We start from the raw sequence: 21,078 nt of genomic DNA, 5'->3' as shown, positions 1-21,078 counted from the left end.
AATAGGCCTATGAAAATCACCAAAGGCATAACACTCCAACACAAAGTGGAACAGAAACAAAGAAGTGGAGAGAAACTATGAGGAAGAAGCAAAGTTAGAGATACACAGGCAATTATGCTTTCATACATATGTTTGTATGCATATAAAATACAAGAAATGTTACTTGCATATAGATATATTCATACAAACACAAGTAGAAAAACTCTGCCATGCTTTATCTACACTGCCCTGGACAAAAGTAAATTCTCTCCTGTGAGTGTGGTGAGACACTGGCACTTGTTGCCCAGAGAGGCTGTGGACTCCCCATTCCTGGAAGTGTTCAAGATCATGTAGGATGGGCCTTCAAGCAACCTGTCCTAGTGGAAGGTACCCTGCACATGGCAAGGGAGTTGGAACTACATGATCTTTAAGGTCTTTCCAACCCAAACCATTTTACATTTTCTATATCTATATACAGTGATTCTTTATCTTCACCACCAGCCAAGTCAGCACTGACAGTTTTCAGTAGCATGGAAATGCTTTCTGTACACCTCTTGTACCAAGCTGGCTGCCAGTTTTACTGCTATTCAGAGCTGAAACAACACAGGAGCTATTAAACAAAACTCACTCTACAGCAGCGTGTTTATGGTCATCGTGTGCACAAACAGCCACAGATGCCCAGGAGGAATATCAGCACTGTTAGCTATTGGCATTACATACAGCACCACCAAGAGCTTGAGATACCAAACGTGTCTGTGCTGGATGTTACGTAAAAATAGAACAGAAAGGTCAGACCCTGTCCCAGAGACCCAATGACCTAGGGTAAAACCAAGATAAAGATAGAAGCAGAAACAAATAAGGCAGGCTGACCAGAATGGAGCCATGCCAAAGGAGACACTGTCAACTCACCATACATGGCAATCCTGGATGGGCACATCTAAGAATCCTACTTTAGACAGGAAGCTGGGAAGGGATCAACCACAACACACTGAGAGCGAAGACCCAGCTATTCCCTGTTCTCTGAACTCCTGCTTAAACCACTAATGGGTATGGTGTAAAGATCCCCCATTACTGAAACAACCAGCAGCAAGCAGTAGCCCACATCAGAACCACCACATCCATCAAACCACACAGAAACAACCCCTAACTAAAGTGGCCACAATGTCCATCATGATCTTGACTTCAAGATTCCTCTTCTAACTGCTAGTTTGTTTAAATACCACATTTTGAGACACATAAAACAGATGAGAACTAAGAGTCCTGTATCAATTTACTTGGAATCTGTGAGACCATCCCCCGGTGATAAATGAGGCAACATAGTTTAAAAAAAAAAAAAGTTTAACATGTAACACATCTGCAAAATAGTAGAGCTTGCTCGAACCTGTTCATGCAACAAGGTGCTACAAACCAGTCTTCTGAATGCAAAAAAATTCTAATAATTAATCCTAGTTTGAAATGGGTGAAGAAAGGGAGGGCAGAGTTAAGGACATCCCTACCTTATTCTTGCAATTTTTTTTATAACTAACTTTTTTTTATATTCCTGAAAGTCTCAAACCACTGCAGGCAACTGGAACAGCAGTCAGAGGCATTTTTCTCAATGCTGGTTAAACACTGCAGTCATTACCATATTATCTTCTGGGCACTGTATTAGCTGATGAACTAACATCTGATACACATTCTTTCTCTTCCTTCCTCCAACCCAGCAGTGGAGGGTCTTGGTCTGCTTGTGTGCTCCTTAACTGTCTTTAAACATCATACAAAACATTGCTATATATTTAGGAGAAGGACCTTCAGTTGAACATAACTTGGAGCAGAATATTATGAGGTTTGTGGTGATCCTTATTTCTTGAGGTTGCACAATTTATGCAAAACTGGACCCTCAGAGAGCTTCATATCCTTGCAGAAAGTTCCTGTGGCCTTTGGCACAAAGTTTTAAGCATTCTTCCTGCTACCTGAGGCAATTCAGGGAGCACACTAACAGGAGATCAAAAGACCTCAAAACTTTATCTGTATTTCCAACAGAAGCCAGCAAAGAAAGACACACAGCCGAAACAGGCTGCAGCTTCCTGGATGGGCTGATGCTCCCTTCACTCACAGGCCCCCTACACAAGTATGTCACTGCTGCTGTCAAGCCAGGACACAGCAAATGTCAAGGACAAGACCAGGACTCTTCCCATGAAGAGGTGCTGGACCTGCCAAACAACTAGAGATTAAAGAAACACCAGAAGAAGAAAGTTTATCACCAGGAGAAAGTCAAGGGCACTCCTAACCCTCCCACTCAACAGACCACCTGTGGTCAGCAGGGCAGCAGCAGGGCCTTCACCCCCTTCCCCATGCTCTTGGGCACTGCTGGAGCTCAGAGAGTTCTTCCTCATCAATGAGCCAACAGCATTCAGAACTTGGCTCCCTGGCAGCAGCTGGATAAAAAAAGCTCAAACAGATGATCTTCACACTGTGGCCACCTGGGCCTGGGCTGCCAGGTCACCTCCTGCAGGGCAGTGTGGGGCTCCACGTACCAAGACTGGTGGGAGGAGGAAATCTCATCATTTTTCCTGTGGTACCAGACACTTCAAAGAACTTATAGGTGACTTCAAGCTCCTTTTTCTGGTGCCACTGTGCCCTGCCACTGTGGAAGGACATCAGGAGTCTCTGTGCAGAACTGCTCTGCTGGCCAAGCCTCTGGTGAAGCTGCAGCCACAGGAGTTCAGCCTTAATGCCTGGCAGCTTCTAATGGGCATTGAAATCCCTGAATATCTTCAAATAAAATATTAATGATATAAGCAGTATTTCATGGGTCTACGGGTTTTGTCACACTTCAGGGAAACCTTAAAGGGATTTAGTCCTGGTTTTCTAGAGAGCATGGATCCCATGTCAGCCCATCCCTGATGGTATCTTGCACCTTCACAGCCTGAGCTGTCTTTCTGCTGCCACAGTGGAGACAACATTTTTACCTGCTCAGCATCCAGATTTGCTAAGCAGAACAAGATACAGGTATTTATCACCTGAACATAAACACTCCTAATATTATTACAAGAAGATGAAATGCATTATCAAGAACAACTGTAAGCTCTCTCTATCTTAGTGGATCAGGAAAAGTGACTGAAGGTTGTTGGATTCCTGCCATCCATTCCCCTACCCTGCTGCTGTGATCCATGAGGTGGTGTTAATTAACAGAGGGATGTACAGAATTTAAATCCTATTTATTGTAATTTGTCTCATAAAAGCAGCCAAGAAAAATAATCATTAAAAGTTATTAAAAATATCCTGCAAAATAAGATATTTGGTAAAAATCTCTCAGGTCATCAGGATCTTTAAGGAAAGCAGGAGCAGTGGGTACCCACAGAGGGGTACAGGCTGAACCCCCAGGAAATGTAATGTTGTGCTATATGCCTGATGCTATTAGCAACCTCTTGAGCCCTGAACAGCCTACAACCTATCTCAAAGATAGTCACACCCAAACTAGTACCTAGTAACCTGTAGATTGTACTTGATACACTTAAAATTAAAATTACAAAATCACTGCTAATTTCCCTTCCCTTTTCTTCTCCAAATGAAGAATGGCCATTGACTGTGTTATGAAAGATGAAAAACCAGTACTCACTCTCACCTGCCACAGTAAAATAGCAGCTAGGGAAGGTCTTATTTCCAGACCTTCAACATTTGCACTTGAAACATGCAGCTGCTTAGGAAGAAGTTTTCAAAAGCTTTTTTTCTGTCTGGTTGTGTTGGTTGCAGCCACCAGACCTGCCCCTTAAAGAACACCTACACAAGTCACCACTGCAATTTCTGATCATGTTGACCACAGGAGCTCAACCATTTCCATGAGGCTCTGAGGTCCACCTGACATTAGAAATCTGCTACTTTATGCTGTGAACAGCCATATAGGAGAGAGTGGCTGTCCTGACACATGTGCAAATGAAAGAGTCAAGCAGAAGCATAGAAGCTGGGAGGAGAAAGATGGTTTGTTGAACTACCAAACTCTCCCCATAACCGATCACCGGGAACCCCATCATGTTTTCAAGATGCTTGTATCAAGCAGAACTGGTGGGTCTTTGTACTAACAACTCAAGATAAAGAAAACTTTACAAGAAAAATTTCCCCTCTGAACCTGTTTATCTTAATCATATTTATTCACTCTTCTTGTGTATTCAGGAAAGCTGGGCCTCCTTCCACCTTTTCCACAAATGGAGACCCAAAGCTCAGCTTTTCAGTTTTGCCTCAGTTACCAAAAAAACAGACATGCTGGTGGGAAGAACCCTCTGGGTTCTCCAGTCCAGCCTCCCAGCTGATAAACAAGGCTGATTATTTTCCTCTGTAACACCAAACACATGTATATTTTTATTAGCATTTTTAAATAATCTAACAGCAGCTTTTTAGCAGTTAAGAAATGTATAAAGCTTTGCTCACCCCCAAAATCTAACTAAGAACCAAAACCAGATATGAGATACCTGTAAATCCAAGGATTCAGCAAACATCATCTTCTAAAACCCCTGAGCAGTATTCCAGTTGCCTGTGCCACAGCATGAAGCTCTTGGCTTGCTCCCCCAACAAAAACTTCTGGGAAAATGTATTTCAGACTTTCCTACTCTTATGAAGGAGGATCAAAACTAAAAAAAAACATTATTATCATTCAAATAGGACTGGAAAGATTGCTAAATATTTCCAAAAGGATGGAAAGATTTCCAGAAGGATGGTAGCCTTCTGCTCTGTGTGTTAAATTAGTCACTGATAGCTGTGACTACCTATTTACAACCCCAGCTGAAGCATAAATGGGTTTTGGTACATCACTTCTAGAAACTGCTATAGCATGACTACATAATTGTACAATAAACATTATCTTTACAACATAGCTTATAAAACAGTAATGATAGTTACACTGATGAGGATAATAATAATAATAATAATAATAATAATAATAATAATACCAAACATCAATATCATCAAAGAGGGACCTGTGCCTTATCCAGTCAGGGAGATGTCAAGGGTTCAAGCACAGTCTGGGCTTTTGTGATTGCTCCACATCCCACAGGCTCAGCCAGGAGCCCAGGACTGCTGTTTCCACCATGTAAAGGAGCACACACAGCACCACAGGAACCCAGAGCTGCACCACAGGCAGGGACAGTGATACCTGATCTGACACTAAGCTGCAACAACACAGCACCTCGCTGAAACACACCTAGAAAAAGCCACTTTTCCTAAAGCTACAGAGGCTGTAGGAGTCTCCAGCCTCCTGCACAGCCAGCATGCCCCTTCCACTTGTGCATTCAGGGCTCACTCCCTGCCTGGGCAGGGAACTGTGCAAAGCAATGCAATTTATTTTCCTTTGGCTGGAACTTTGCTCAGCCAACATGTTCAAGATGAGATGGTTGCAGTACAATCAAATCTAGGCCTCAAAATACAAAGTGCTAATCAAGAGTTGCAGGTTGCTGCTTTTTAAAAAAAAATTATACTCCTCAGTGGGATGTTTCTTCTCCTTCTAAGTTGCTGGCAACAGCTCCCCAGCCAGCTGAGATCTACACAGGACCTCACAGATCACCACTCCTGCAGCTCTGGTGAAAAAATCCAAAGTTTTTGTTCTCCTGACAGGGAGGGAAAAAATGAGGCAAACAACCTCTTAAATCCAGCTGTTGGGAATTCAGGAAAGGTACAAAATTACCCAAGACAACAGGAATACTGCAGTTCAGCAGGCAGCACACAACCTGTCCCTTGCCTGCTTGGGAATAACTTCAAACCTGTTACAGAAGTCCCCTAGAGCAAGAGAACTTACAGCAGTACCAACCTGATGGCTTCAACGAATTCCAAGTAAAAAATCAGGATTCTGCATCCACACCAAAGGTGTTACTGGGCTGACATACCCCTTACCCAGCCCCATTCCTGCAGTAAAGCTAAACACAGATGAGGCAGGCAGCCAGCAGGCACTCATGGAAGCCAGGCAGCACGGAATAGCTGGGAAAAGCAGACTGGACCATCCAGCTGGACAAATGGAAGATGATGATGATGGGTGGTTAGGAAACCTGAGTTTTCCACCTTAAAATCCATGCACTAGACACCTTCAAAGTCTGGGGGCTCCCAACATAACCCACACTGGGCGGAGGGTCTCTACAAGCTGCTTACAAATCCACATGAGGAGATGTAGTCTTGCCAATCAGCTCTGTTGTGTACCTGCCTCTAAGGAAACAGCCTACAGCTCCAGGTACTGCTCTTGCAGTAGGGACCTCCACTCCCCAAAACAGTAGAGCTTTTCAGGCTTTCTTTAGGCTTCTCTGCCATTCACTCTTACCTCCAGAAGAGGAGCTGGGTCCTGTGCCTGAAAAAGCCCCTACCTTATAGATGATAACCCCAGTGATGTAAACCTCACCCCTCAAAAGTTCCCAAAATCCTGCAGCTCTTGGTCAGATGCATGATCTGGCATTGGGTATTCCTGCCTGAGACAATAAAAGAGGTGACAAAAGGCTGATTTCCAAAATATCTCATGCCAAAGACACTCTGCTGTGCAATGACACCTTTGCATGCAAACACACAGTCCTTCCAAGGCTTTGGGCTGCTCTTCCTTGTCCCAGTGCCCCACGCAGCAGCTCAGCTCGGCTCAGCCCACTCCCCAGCAGCACAGGTGGGCTCCCAACACCTGCACAACCCAACCTCACAGTGTGGGGGGCATGGTCAAACCTCCCCTCCACCAGCCAGGGACTTTGTAATGAGCAGATTTGCAGGAACCTACCCAGTAATTTTTATACAAACCTGCTTCTACGGCTCTTTCCGACTCAGGTTTTAAGGCGGAAATGACTGAAAGACAGAATTTGCCCCTTGTCTTGGCAATTTGTTCTAGCAGCAAATCACTCTTGCTTTTAATTTCTAATTCACCATAAATTCTGATTTGAATCATTTACCAGGCACTGATTCTAGCTCTGCTTGTCACTGCTGCATTTGAGATCTCCTTCCTGCATGATGCACTGTATCAGCAGGAATTCATGGACCATTTTTCCTTTGAGGTGATTGGAGATTCAACTGTAGTATCTGCTGACAAATGTAAGATACCAATAGCAATGAAGATGTGACAGCACAGGCATCAGAAGGGGTGGGACAAACCTGACAGGAAAACCTGGGTGATACTCAACCAGTATACAACCCCCAGTGCTCAGGGTATCCTTCCCTGATTTGCAGGATAGAGCTCCATGCTGATGTTCACATCCATACCTTGAATTCACATAATGAATGAGACCATCCAGGCAGGCATTAAAAGGCATTCAGATCATACACATCTGGATGTTTTAGATCACACACATCCAGACCACTCCAAATGCCTGGCCAGCCCCAGTGTTTGTCACAGCAGGCTGCTGTGCTCAGCTGAGGAGAGTTGATGCTCCAGGTAACCATCTCAGTGCTTTTATCTGTCACCCTTGAAGCAACAGGGAAAAAACCACCACCAGCAAGCCCTGTTTTAAACAATCTCTGGCACTTGCCAGAGAGAGAACTGAGAACACTCCTTAACTGCAACACTGGTAGCCCAAAAAAATGCTCTCCTCCACAGAACTGTACCCACAAAGTGAGCAAATGGCAGGCACTGCACCCCCAGGTACAATGATGCCATAAGCAGGCACACAGCAGCACTGCTCCCCAGAGCACTGAGCACTTTGCTATATAAGAAGATGGACAATCTCAGGAGCAGATGCAGCTGTGACGAGGGAAAACATGCCTAGAGGCAGTGATACTGAGTCCAAGAAACAGACTATGTTTTTATTCCCTCCTCACTCTTCATAAATCTCACTAGGAGCCTGCAGGTGTTCAGAATTAAAGCTACTAAAGCTACCAGCCATGAAGGAGACAGAAAACAACACGCTGTCCTTCAAAATAAGATCAGTATCACCTTGTTGCAGAAAGGCAAAAGCTTCCTGACCAGGGATGCATCTTCCTCTCTGCCAGCTCAGTTTGCAGCTCTGCATCCCTCTTGGATCACAAAGCAGGACATCACACCACCCCTGGCCAGCACTGAGAGGTCAGGGTGTCGTGCCCACCATCCCAGCATCTCCATCCCAGCAGCGATGCACTGAGAGCAGCACAGAGACTCCACTGAGGCTCTGAAGGACCCATTTGCACTGCTGAACTGCTCGGCATACAGCTGCAGTGCACTGCACCACGAGTTCCTGACACCAGACTTCACTAAATTGATCTGCTGGGAGCCAAAGACAACCCCCAGTAATCCAGCAAGCAGCAGAAATGCCTCCCATGTCACAGGAAAAAACACCATTTTCCCATGGTTTGCCAGCACTATTGTCTGCATAGACCAATGGGGAAAAATATTATTTAAGCTGTCACACTTGTAAGCACGACCTTGCAATTCTGAGTAGAGCTGCACCAGCATAATTACTGAAAAAGCGTGTAGAAAGAGGCCTGTAGAAAATGTGATACTGCAATAATGCACTGAACACATTCAGCTGAAAGGTGCTAAACCAACACAAGATGCACCAATAGCCTGAAAATACCGGGTATTTTCTTTCCCCTAGCCTTGCTCCACATCAGCTTCCCCTGACAGCAATTTCTCATACAAAAAAGTGAATGAAATATATACAGCCAGGAAGCACAGGCTGCCTTTGTAAAGCATTCTGATTAAAAACAGGAAGATATGGTTCAAATCTTGCAAAGAGTTAAGCATAAGATCCAATCTTAGAACACCAAAGTCCTTAATGAAACAAAAAGCTGGGCTCTGGTTGTGCAGGGCACAGAGAGAGAGCACACCATAACACAGAGCTGCAGAACCGCGCTGCCATCCGGACACACAACTCACCCTCACCCCTTAAATCCGTCAGCTCAGGCCAAAGTTATATTCCAAATGTACACTTTCACCCGGGAAGGAAATATTTCAGTTTACAAACTACCTGAACACACGATTCCTCTCTGCAGCAGACAGGCCCTTCGACAGAGGCAGGCCTGAGCCCTTCCTTATTCCTGTGCCTGCAGACGGCTCTGACGCCGCCGGACATCAGCGAGCCGAGGCCAACGATGCCAGATCCTCCAGGCCATCAGCGAGCCGAGGCAAACGATGCCAGATCCTCCAGGCCATCAGCGAGCCGAGGCAAACGATGCCAGATCCTCCAGGCCGAGCACAGGCAGGGGCTGGCACTGCTCCTGCTGCCCCTGTGCACGCAGCCCCTCTCCCAGGGATGCGAGACACACATGGATATTGCACTCCAAACAGGCACAGAGGCGTTCCCACTGCCTGACAAACTGCACCTGTACCACTAATTACCTTAATATAACTTCAAATGCACAGAGGCACAGTCAGACCAATCCGAATTACCCAAGGTAGCTCTAAGCCATACTCCTGACTTAATGCTATGAGACAGAAGAGTGAGGGGGAAAGAATAAAGTTAGAGGTGCATTCCTAAAATGATGCTTAGTGAATATAAAATGACTTGAACCCCTGAGGCTGCAAGCTGGCATTTATCGAGATATGCAGCCCCTAGCACAAAAGAGCATCTTACTGCCTCGTGCTTGGAAAACACATATTTGTTAAATAATTTTAAAAATCACATTTGAAAGGAAACTGGATGTTTATGACACAATATTAAGTGTAACAGTTTATGCTTATTTATTAGTGATGTCCACACTTCAGAGCTGCATTTTTTAATACCCACCTAATTTGCCACGATGTATTTAAGTACTCTTAAAATAATCCACAGCAGTGGACTGCAGTTGGTGCAAAGTGGTCTCGTGAAGAAATAAACACTCTCATCTCATGCAGCTGTAACATGTATGGTAACATGATTGTATTCTTCATATTTTGCAATGGTTAACATATTCTAATACACCCTCAGAAAAGCTCTTTTGTTCCAAATCAATGACTTAAATAACACAATTTTTTTAACGTATTGATAAAGAGGAACTAGTGTAGGGCTCATGACTCAGTGTGTCTGACCAGATATGTGGCCAGGAGAACATGTCTAAACTTGCCAACAAGGATGCGATTAAAAAGATCTCACTGAAGGCCTGCAGCATCGCTCAGATTCAATTCTCGGTTCGGCTGGTATTTCTCTGCACGATATTTTAAGATGCAGCAACCAACAGTTTAATAGACTGACATCCAAGTCCTAAAGCACCCATCCTCTCAATGGAAACACATCAGTATTATTTAGGTATAAAAATAAAATGAGGCCTATTAAAGTACTCCAAAGCCCCAAACAACTTTTTGAGGAAAAGACGGCCTAAAAAATCGTTTGTAGAAACGGTCCATGGAACATGCAAAGAATCTTCCCAATCCATTCCTCTGGCCCTCCTGACACCCAGCTCTGGACCAGGCCTAACACACTAACGGAGACCAGGCCAAGCTGCGGGTTAAAGATGAATTGAGGCAGCAGCAGGCAGAGAGGGCAGGGAGCAGGGCACGCAGCAGGGCAGGCAGGAGGGCAGGCTGCAGGGCAGGCAGCAGGGCAGGCAGAGGGCAGGCAGGAGGGCAGGCAGCAGGGTAGGCAGAGGGCAGGCAGGAGGGCAGGCAGCAGGGTAGGCAGAGGGCAGGGAGAGAGGGCAGGCAGGAGGGCCGGCTGCAGGACAGGCTGCAGGGCAGGATGGAGGGCCGGCTGCAGGATAGGCTGCAGGACAGGCAGCAGGGCAGGCTGGAGGGCCGGCTGCAGGGTAGGCATCAGGACAGGCTGCAGGGCAGGCTGCAGGCCGGCTCCGCGCCCCGGCCTGCGCGCTGCGCGCATTTTCCGCGCAGTCACCGAGAGCTCGTCCGGCCCCGCACTGCGGGGACACCCCGTCACCTCCCTGCACCGGGGGTCTCCCCACACCTCGGGACGCACCCATTTCTTCGTCCCCGCTCCCTCCTTCCCCGGGTCCGGCAGCCCGGGGTGGGGGAGCTGCGGGGGATGGGCGCATCGCTGCGGGTCACTCCGAGCCGCGCCGGTCCCATCGCGGCCGTGTTTGCCGTCGGACGGTGCCCCGGTCCCGTCTCCTCCCCATCCGCACGGGTCGCGGCGTGCAGTTGGTATTTTTAGGCCACGGGCGACCCAGCGCATTAACAAAGATAAATAAATAACACGAAATGCACCGTCCCCTCCCCCATCCGCGCTGCCCCCGCGCCCGGGCTCCGCGACCCGCACGCCCCGCCGGGGACTCGGATAACAACGCGGGGGGGGGGGGGGCTGGGCAAAGTAAAGGCAAAAGCAGAATAAACAAATAAATACCCCCTGTCCCCGCGCCCCGCCGCCTCGCTGCGGCCCCGGTACTCACCGCGGCCCCGCTGCGGGCAGGGGTCGGCCGGGCCGGGCCGGGCCGGGCCGGGCCGGGCGGAGCGGCGGGCGCGGAGCGGAGCGGGCCCCGCTGCCCATGTGCTCGCCCGAGCACGCGCTCGCCTCAATGGAACGTTGTGCTGGCGAGCCGCTCTGTGACGTCACCGCCCCCCGCCGCCCGCGGCCGCAGCCCGGGGCAGCGACAGCAGCGAGAGAGCAGCGACAGCAGCGGGAGCAGCCAGCTCCGCCGCATCCCACCGCATCCACCGCATCCCACCGCATCCCCCCGCCCGCCCCGCGCTCCTGCCCGCATCCCACCGCCAGCCCCGTGCTCCTGCCCGCATCCCGCCGCATCCCACCGCATCCCACAGCATCCCAACGCCCCGCATCCGCCGCCAGCCCCGCGCTCCTGCCCCGCATCCCACCGCATCCCAACGCCCCGCATCCCACTGCATCCCACCGCTTCGCATCCACCGCCAGTCCCGCGCTCCTGCCCCGCATCCCACTGCATCCCACGTCCTCTCCACCGCATCCCACCGCCCCCTCAGCGCTCCTGCCCCGCATCCCCCCACCGCCCCGCATCCCACCGCCGGCACCGCTCCGCATTGCACCGCCGGCACCGCACAGAACAGAGCTGCCGGCACCGCACCGCATGGCATCGCTCCGCACCGCCCGCATCGCACCGCAATGCCAGTACGGCCGAGCCTCGGCGTACCTTGAAATTTAATTATTTAAGTAAAAGACCAGATTTTTTCCGGGGAAGCCGGCGCGGAGGCGCGCAGCGTGCACAGGGAGGTTACGGGACCCTGTCCCGCTCCCTCGGACAGGCAGGTGCCGCGGAAGAGCGGAATCAGCTTCAGCATCTGCGGATGGGCAGCACGGGAGCCTTCACTGCCCGTCCTCTTCACACCAAGAGAAGCCTTTGGCCACGTTTCTCCCAAACACTGCGAATTTGCTTCTTATAGAACTCTTTTTTTTTTTTCTTTTCAATACCATTCTCCCAAGTACTTACTTATCATGTCTGTCTCCAAATTATCACAGGAGAGAAGGATATAAGCATTCCACATACAAATGTAGAAAGTATCTTTGCAGCCCTCCAGAACTTGAAGAGAGAACATTGAGAATACAGAACAGGCTGCAGACTGTTGAAACAGGAAAAGAGCAAATCTCCAGTATATGGATGGAACAAGTTTTCTTTGCATTTTTTACTTTTTTTTAACAAACTAAGAAAAAAAATGAAATGTATCCTCTTGATTCCAGGCTGAACCCAAAATGAAGTAGAAGCTGCAGTGCTATGTGAGATTTTTCTCCATACTGCTATTGCTCTTTCCAGGAGGGAACCTAGAATCCTGATGTGGCAGCACCTTTGCAGCGAGGTGGGAGCTGCAATGTCACTTCTGCAGTGTCTACAACCTGAGAGGGTGCTGGCATCTGTGTGGGTTGTGGTGCCCAGCCTGGGAGCTGCCACTGCCACACCAGCCTGATCAGCCTCTGCACTGAGCCTGTCTCTATCTACCCAGCATAGTGACATCTCCATGTGGGTAACACATGCTGCTCCATTCAATTAGTAAATATGTTCCCAGCTCCCCTACAATGCTTTGACTATTTCAAGAAAGAGCTGATCTGCAAAAACTACCCTGTGACAGGAGAAGTGAGTGCTTGTGCAAAAGGCACAAAATTAGGGTATAAATCCAAGCTGCAACTCTGTGGTCCTGCAATTTAACAAGATACAACATTGGCCTGAAAAAAGAGGCTTTCCATGCTCATGGTAAGAGGGGTGGGAGCCCTGCTGAGCAGGTAGATTAAAGGTTTTGTGCTGTCCCTTTCAGCAAACTGCTGCAGAGGAAGAGAGGCGGAGAAGATCACTTTGGGCCATACTCCTACAACTGGCTGGAGACCAAGTCCTAAATAAATGACTTCCCAAGGTCAGTGAACTCAAGAGAAAGATCAAAATCTAAGGTTACTCATGAGACCAAAGGTTCATTTTATCAGCTGAAAAGAGCCAGGTGTTGGAGCACCCTGACACATTTTATTGTGGAGCACACTGACACAATTTTTTCTGGAGCAGTCTGACACACTTTTTTCTCCAAGCCCATTCCCTCTCCAGAGTTTGGGAGAAGCAGTGGCATAAAACTATTATTTTGCTTTCACATGTGCATTGCCCTTAAATGGGGCCCTGATGGTTCTTTCACATCTCCCGGTGGCCAGAGCAGAAGAGAAATATGAATCAAGTAGCTCTGAAAATTGAGTTTTCATTCCTCTCTCCCTAGGACTCCCTTACTTCCTTGGCAAAAAACATAGAGAATCTCCTGTTAAAATATCAGCTCAAATTAATAGAGGTTTTCCTGATGCCACAGACTTGCCCAGGTATTTACGAGCACCAGCAGCATGGCTGTGAACACAACTCTGAGTGCCACGACAAGAGATAGGTACTTCATGTCCAATTCCTGGCATGACAAAACCAAGAAAATATCATGAAGAGGGGTGAAAATGTTTGCCTGCCTGTTGACACACAGAGAAGTCAGATGATGGTCACACGAGGTTACCCAGATGTGGCTCCTCTGTGACCCATGGCACAAGGACATGCTGTTCGCCTCCCCTGCAAGGCAGTCCTGGGGTTTGGAAGTCAGACCCCACATCCCATAAAAATTCACAGACCACCCTTATACCTTTGCAGGGAGGCTGGCAGGGGGAGGGCAGTGACCACCAAGCATTTCCCCCTGTGATGGCAGAGTTGGGGCCTCAGTAACCAGGGGAGACTCGCAGTTTCCATCCCACCCAGGGTGTCTCAGTGCCGGAAAAATAAAAAGACCCATTTCCACAGGCATGTAGAATATGCCTTGTGCTCTTATCACTCAGCCCTGCAGGCTATCTAGTGTTTGTACTATAAAAATCCTCTCGTAATGTGATCTGAATAGTCTCATATCAATAAAGCACTCAAGTGTAATCATTCTTACGACAGCTTAGCGCACTTACACAAGGCAATTGCATTGCTCTAAGTTCACCTCTGCAAATTAAACAGAGCAAAGTCAAGGCCAACTGATGCAACATGCTCTTTCGAGGCCAAAAGAAGATCTGAGGCAAAGATCAGGGGTCAGGCTGCAACGAGCCTGTGGCAGCTGAAGCATTCCACCCTCCAGCACTCTGCTTCGGCTTCCCCGCCTGTGACCCCGCAAGCTTTGCTGGCAGCAGGCATCACATGCGTGCTTCTTAATCTGTGCCAGTGGAGCCAAGGGGAGCTGTGATGTGTTCTTTGAGGTTACTAGAGTGTGGAGGTGACAGCTCCCATCTGGTCACCACAGGCAGCTGGAAAGTGAAGTGTCATCAGCCAGGACAGGTAGGTGCAGCAGAGGCTGGAGCAAACCACCAGACATTCCCTGCACACATGGGCCATGGAGAGACACAGCAGAAAAAACAGCTGAGTGTGTAATCATAGCAGTAATTATACCTTCCCTCATCCAGGGATTAAACTTGTTCCAGGTTAATTCCAGAGCTCTCCAAAAAACCCTCAGTCATCTCAGACACTCAGGAGGAAAGGTTAGGTCATTGCATCTGCTCCTCTCCCAGTAGAAACCAGCATTTTGCACCAGCCTGCCCACAAAGACATTAACTTGAACATCAGTGTCTTGTCCTCACTTCACCTTCTTGGATATTATCTTGGAACTTTTCTTCCCTGAAGATTAGAAACCACCTAATTGTCATCCTGAATGCATTTACAGCCAGTTACACCCATTTGTTCTGCAGCAGGTGTTATGATTTGATACCACCAGCGCTTGTCCTCACTCTTACACATACTTCTCTGCTATATTTACCAATATCAAGTTAATTCTGTGATAAAACAATGGTAAAATGCAATGGTGCTTATTATAATTAATTTCTTTTCCCAGTCTTCGAATTTAAGTACTCATGTTAATTTAAAGAAAAGGCATTCCTGTACCCCAACAGTGATCCATCTCTAGGTGATGCTGACTCACCTGTGATTTCGGTGGTGAAGCTCCAAGAGCCAGGAGCAGGAGGCAATAACAGAAAAAATAAAAACTGGAAAGTTTATGAAGCTGCTGGAAAGACTTCCACTGCCCTTCTGTGCCCTCTCAGTGTTCAATGTGAGATGAAGAACAGACTCTGGGTAGCTTAGATGTGACTCCAGAGCAGAGAAAGGGGATATTCAGGGTTGGTATGAAGCACAAAAATAACAAACTTATCACTGATGCCCAGCTACCAGCTACAGAAGCATGTGACTCAGATGCTCCATATAGTCCCCAAGCTTGTGGCATAAAATACAATTTAAAAAAAAAGAAACATGACTTTTCAAAGAGATGTCTTTCTGCATGTGCAGCAAGACTGAACTAGTAGAGAGGTACAAAAACTGCATTAGAGATTATGAAGAGCATTTAAAATTACTATCTTGAATGTGATTTAAGAAAGAAGAAAGCCCTGGAATAAAGTGAAACCAAATGTCTGCATTACTGACGTTGGAAAGTAGACCCAGAGATGACCACACTTGAGTTTGGGGGAGGGATAACAAAACTATGTGCCAAAGGTTTTACATCATTATTAAAAAATAAAATAAATTCTGTGAACAAGAAACAAGAGAGAATTCAAGAGACAGGGAGGCAGCACCATTCAGGTCCCAGCCAGATTTCCCAGGAAGCTCCTGAGAAAGGCACTGACTAAATCCTTGGGGAGAAGGAGTTTGTTTTGTCTGAAGGGTGAAAGATCATAAGGGAAGTTGCATGCCTGGGAGAGGAAGTGGCAAGTGGTGCTGTCAGCAGGGATAGAAAACCATGGACATGGAGATACCCTTGGATGAGGGATAAGGGCCATAGGGCTGGTCACAGGGAGCCCTGAGCCCACACAGAACTGCTGTCTCAACATCAGCAGAGGATGCACAGAGCAGGTGAAATGCCACCAGCCTCCAGAGGAGAGCCTGGGGACTGCTTCCCTATTTCTGAAGGATCCAGCTCCAGGGAAAACAGTAAGATCTCTGCTTTCCTCACACAAAGATCCTGTTGCTAAATCTCAAAGAGGAAACTGTTTAACTTGTCAGTTACTCTTTGGCACCTGTGATTGTGTTAGACATTATAAACAGGTTGGACCAGCCAAGCTGGCAGACACCACTGCGGTATCCCCAGGGTCCTTCCCGTTATGTTTACTTTCCTTTTTTAGCCTTTACACTAATCTCTTCATCTATAACAAATATACAACATTCATGTGAACAATTTTCAAGGGAGAGTGACACTGGCAGCCCATGGACTGTCATGACAGGCCTGTTGACACATCCAAGCCACAACCTGAGCTTTGGGCAATGCACAGTGCTCCTCCAGCAACAGGAGGGAAGTGGGAGATGGTGTGTGAAACCTGTGCTGGACCTGGTGTCCTTCTCCTTTCAAGACCAGTTGCTATTTATGCACTCATGTGTAAAGTTCTACTTTCCCACAGTGCTTGCGTGGGCACGGCCGTGGGGCAGGCACTGGGGCTGGGTCCTCTGGGGGCTTGGACAGGCTGGTTTGTGGCTGCAGGTATGGGACCTTCCTCAGAGGCAGCTGGGAGAGTTGTGCTCTCATTAGCACAGCTGGTGACAGTGGCACCCCTGCCCATGTTTCATACAAAGGCCCAGCACCACTCTAAGTGGGAGATCTGGTCCAACACCTTCCTTTGCATCTCTCTGCTGCCTGGAGAGTGGCTGTACCCTGAGCCTTTGGCCTGTGCTGGCCCCTTTCTTTCCAGCTCCTATGGCAGAGATAAAGATGTGCACCACAGCAGGACACTGCCCTGGGATTTTAAGTCCATTTCACAGTCATGATGCTGTTGCTCTTATGCTACAAGGCACAGGATATGAAGATAGGCAAACTGGTTAACATTCACAAAAGAAACTCCACCAGTACTGGAGAAAAGACCTACAGGGAGGCAGAAGTATCTGGTGTGGGCATCTGTGGTGTGCATAAGCTGCTCACCAGTGTAGGCCTGGAGAATGTCCCATTTAAGCCCTGACATAATGATGAACACCTGTATTGCTGGTATCCTTGCTGTACCAAGAAGAGATTTCAGCAATTGCAGCACAGCCACAGTACTCAAAAAGATAGATAAGCACCAGGCTGTGCCCCTGCCATATCTCAAATTATGATAAACAATGTTGTGTTCTGCCATGGAAGCAGAAGAAATGGAAACAGCTGAGTAGTAGTGATCAATGAAGTCTTAAAATGCCCTTAAGATGCATATATATATATATATATATATATATATATATATATATATATATATGCATGCTATATCCAAGTTCACAGATATGTAAACTGTGGTGCAGGTATGTAAAATACCTTGCCTGAGGCCATACAGAGAGCACACATTGATTCTGACTGGTGTAACTGAGAGGCACCGGAGTTCTGACTCCCAGTCTCTTGCTGTCAGTGTTGGGTGACAGATGGCCTTGGTTAAGTGAGTGGGATAACTGGGATAACCATGGCCAACATCTCCACAGTATCACCATTCACAGCTTTTAATTGCTCTTAAACAAATTCAAAACGAAATTATGCATAGGAAGATGGGAACTGTGGAGCTTTAGAAAATGCATCCATGTTCTTCCCCATCAAATCTAATTAGATTTGCCAAAATCAGTGTGCATTGATCTGTAATTCAAACAATATGCTGATAACAAATTTTCATGATAGACATGGTTATAAAGCTACTTGACTAAACTATGAATTAGCCCCTTCAGCAGAAGCTCTGAGCACATTTTGTCAGCACAGCCTTGCAGAGACAGCTTTTAATCCCCAAATCAACAGGTGATCCCACTGTTTAAGGTTCACCAGGCTCTCTGCTGAGCATCCAGCAGAGAAGCAAGGCAGGCAGCATATTCATGTTGACTATCAATCTTCATTAAAATCAACACACCATCTTTAACCACCCATCTAAGCAAACTGTAATATGTGCTGGGAAAAGACCTTTCCACTGCTAGGCAGAGCAGCTTATTTTGCTGTTGTGCTGGGCAGCTTCACCTTGGCAGTGATGGATAGGGAAAGCATGGGTTGTATGGAAAGCATCAAAGTAAATAGACTGTCACCCCAGAAAACCAGCACCACACAGGGCTGTGTGCTGATACTTGCCTTCCTGCCAGTGTCTGTTGTCTGCCCTCAGGATTCAGGGAGGATTTTTTTTTTTTTTTTTTTTTTTTTTTTTTTTTTTTGTTAGCTCCTGACAGGGAAGGAACACATTGTTTGGATAGTCTGTCTTTCAGCCAAATAATGCCAATTGGTACAAGTGACTGGAAATGAGAAAATGAGGGCAGAGCAGGTAAGTTTTAAATAAGTCAAAGTAAATAGTTGGCATGCCAGGAGAGACCAAAGGACAGGATTTTCCATTTGTGCTCAGTTTTCAGCTGAGCTTTGCAACCACTGACATCTGAGAGCTTCTGAAAATGTGCCTTGCCTGAAAGCCAGAGTGCATCAGAGTTTAAAGTTACTCAGAAAAAAATGGCAGAGGGCAGGCAGTGCACTTGTATCTGTTTGTACCCTAGATTTATCCTTTCTCTGCTGGCTTTTCATCCAGAAATTGTTACTGCTCCAGAAGAGGAAACCATTGCACTTTTTTTGCCTAATCTTTTAAAGTAATGAGCAATCCCAGCCATTGGATCTGCTCAGCACCTCTGAAGATACATACTCCGTGCTAAATCTTGTGTAACACCAAGACACACCACAGAAAGAAGCTGTCATGATGAGGATGTAGATCATTGACCACTGGCACAGATTCCAGGGAGGTTATGTGGAGTCTCCATTCTTGAAGATATTCAGAAGCTACGATCACAGATAAAAGGTCATGGTCCTGGGCTGTCTGCACCAGGTGACCCTGCTTGAGCTGACAGGTGGACCAGGCTTTACACAATTAAAAAAAATAATGAGTTACAGCTACACAGTATGGGCAGAGGTGTGCTAATATAAATTATTTCAATTTAGAATTAGATTAGACCAGAATAAGGATTTTTATCCCAATGATATGAGATGGATTTGGGATCTTAGTACAAGTCATGCCAGTCTGCATCCTGACCCCTGGGTTTCTCTTGCTCTGACCTGGCTGCAGTGCCTGTCCTCTTTACTGGGTCCCTGCTACACACCAGCTGAGCCACAGTCACACCAAGGCCAAGCAGAAGAGGGGACAGCTTTTCTACTGAGTCACAGAAACATGGAATAGTTTAGACCTTTCCATTTAACTGTACAAGTGGCACAGTTTTTGTGACACTAAGCAAAAAAAAAAAAGGCAACAGCTGAGCTCTTTTCATAAACCTAAGTAAATGGAACAACAAAACCATGTGGATTATATATGTTCTAACCTTCTGCTGCAAGCTCCAGGTTACAGTGTTTGCCCACCCACATCAGTACCCACCCAAGGAAGTTACCAGAAGAAATCCCCCAGCAGAGATGACACAGGTCCTGAAACTCATTAAACTTGAATGGTCTGTAAAACTTTATTAAATCCTGTCTGCCCTTCAGTTTTAAATTGGATTTGGTTGAACTGGTTTTAAAACTGGCTGGAGAGCCAAGATGGGCCAGCAGGATCAGCTGGAGAGGCAGAGGGTGGAAATTCAGCTCTGCATGCCTACGTTGATCAGAGCAGTGCCCCCTCTACCAGGGAGGGTGGAGTGCTCTGCCTGATAAAAGGCTGAGCTCAGCAGACATTAAAGGAAGGTTGTTAGTAAAGATCAAAAGGTAGAAATGGGAGATAGAGCTGCCCCATTTGCAAAGTTACCAAAGCCTGCCAGTGAGAATGAAGATCTAGATGCTGTGATGCCGAATGAATGGGGCAATCTAGATAATGATATCAGAATTAAATTAATTAAAAGAAGATTAAAGAAAGATTGCGAAACTAAGGTTGTAATCATGTCCCTGCCGGAGTCAGTAAGTGTTTCATGGTTTGTGTGGTGCTTCATGGAGAGGCCAGAATGTTGCTCCCAATGCATACCAAGACAAAGGAAGGTATCAGCTAAAAGCTGATTGACACAGAGCCAACTATATTAGGGAATAAATAAGTTACAGTGGCCTCATAGTCACAAAATTGAAGCCATGCATGGCTGGAGCATCCAGGAGGATTAATACAATTCATATCAATGTCATCACTGATCTGCAAATTGTGGGGTATTCATGAGGACTTTAGGGCAACTGTGGTATGACACCAAATTTCTCATAAATTGTGGCAGGATGAAGTTTATCATTCACATTTTTTTAAACAGATTTGAATAGGCAAAGTATGCTCACACTAGGTCAGTACTTGGTGTTGTGTGGACACACTGTGACTTGCCAGGGGCTGGCACTCTTTGGTGGGATTTACTGTTCCTGAAAGCAAGGTCCCCAGGGGCCACCAGCAGGGACATTTACAGAGGAACCTCATGGAAACATCAGCTGAGCTTAAAATCTTCTGGAAAGCAGCATTACCAAATATGAATGCATGACATGCATGGGAAGTTGGCTACCAATGTCAAGAAAAAGAAGCTTGAAATGGAGTTGGAGTATGGGGCAACCTTGACAGCCAAGTCACACAGTGCATCTGCACAGGCCTCTGGGGCAGCCACCTCCCTTCCAGGTATTTTGCTCCAGCTGCTAAGCAGGTCATTAATATCTGGTGATTATTTTGCCCCCCTGGAGCTGCCTTAATGCTTTTGCAGTATGTGTTGACAGTTTCGGCTGCCACAATCAGGTCTCAGTTTTAGGACAGCTCACTGAAATGAATGGGGAAACGGATTCATTTAAATTAAGCACCAAAAATTAAATTTCATATAAAAGTACACATAAGGATGCTTACTTTTGCCCTTGTAGACATGGGAAAATGCTGTATTGTTCCATAAGGGCAAGAGGCCTATGTTTTTTCTTTCACAAATGCAAAAAAAGGA

At 46.8% G+C, this 21,078-nt stretch overlaps 1 long non-coding RNA gene across 1 annotated transcript in view; it reads right to left on the bottom strand.

Moving 5' to 3' along the window:
- The window catches only part of LOC139587457 (uncharacterized), a 131,775-nt gene extending 120,440 nt beyond the window's left edge, over positions 1-11,335 (bottom strand). The window contains exon 1 of the long non-coding RNA XR_011678401.1: positions 11,203-11,335. This is a non-coding gene — a long non-coding RNA (uncharacterized lncRNA). The remainder of the gene's footprint in view (positions 1-11,202) is intronic.
- Positions 11,336-21,078: the final 9,743 nt, after the last annotated feature.

This window comes from Agelaius tricolor, unplaced genomic scaffold (genome assembly GCF_023055355.1).
Source record: "Agelaius tricolor isolate 1412-34295 unplaced genomic scaffold, bAgeTri1.0.p SCAF_2, whole genome shotgun sequence".
Classification (NCBI taxonomy): Eukaryota; Metazoa; Chordata; class Aves; order Passeriformes; family Icteridae; genus Agelaius; species Agelaius tricolor.
This window is presented reverse-complemented; position numbering and strand designations above follow the sequence as displayed.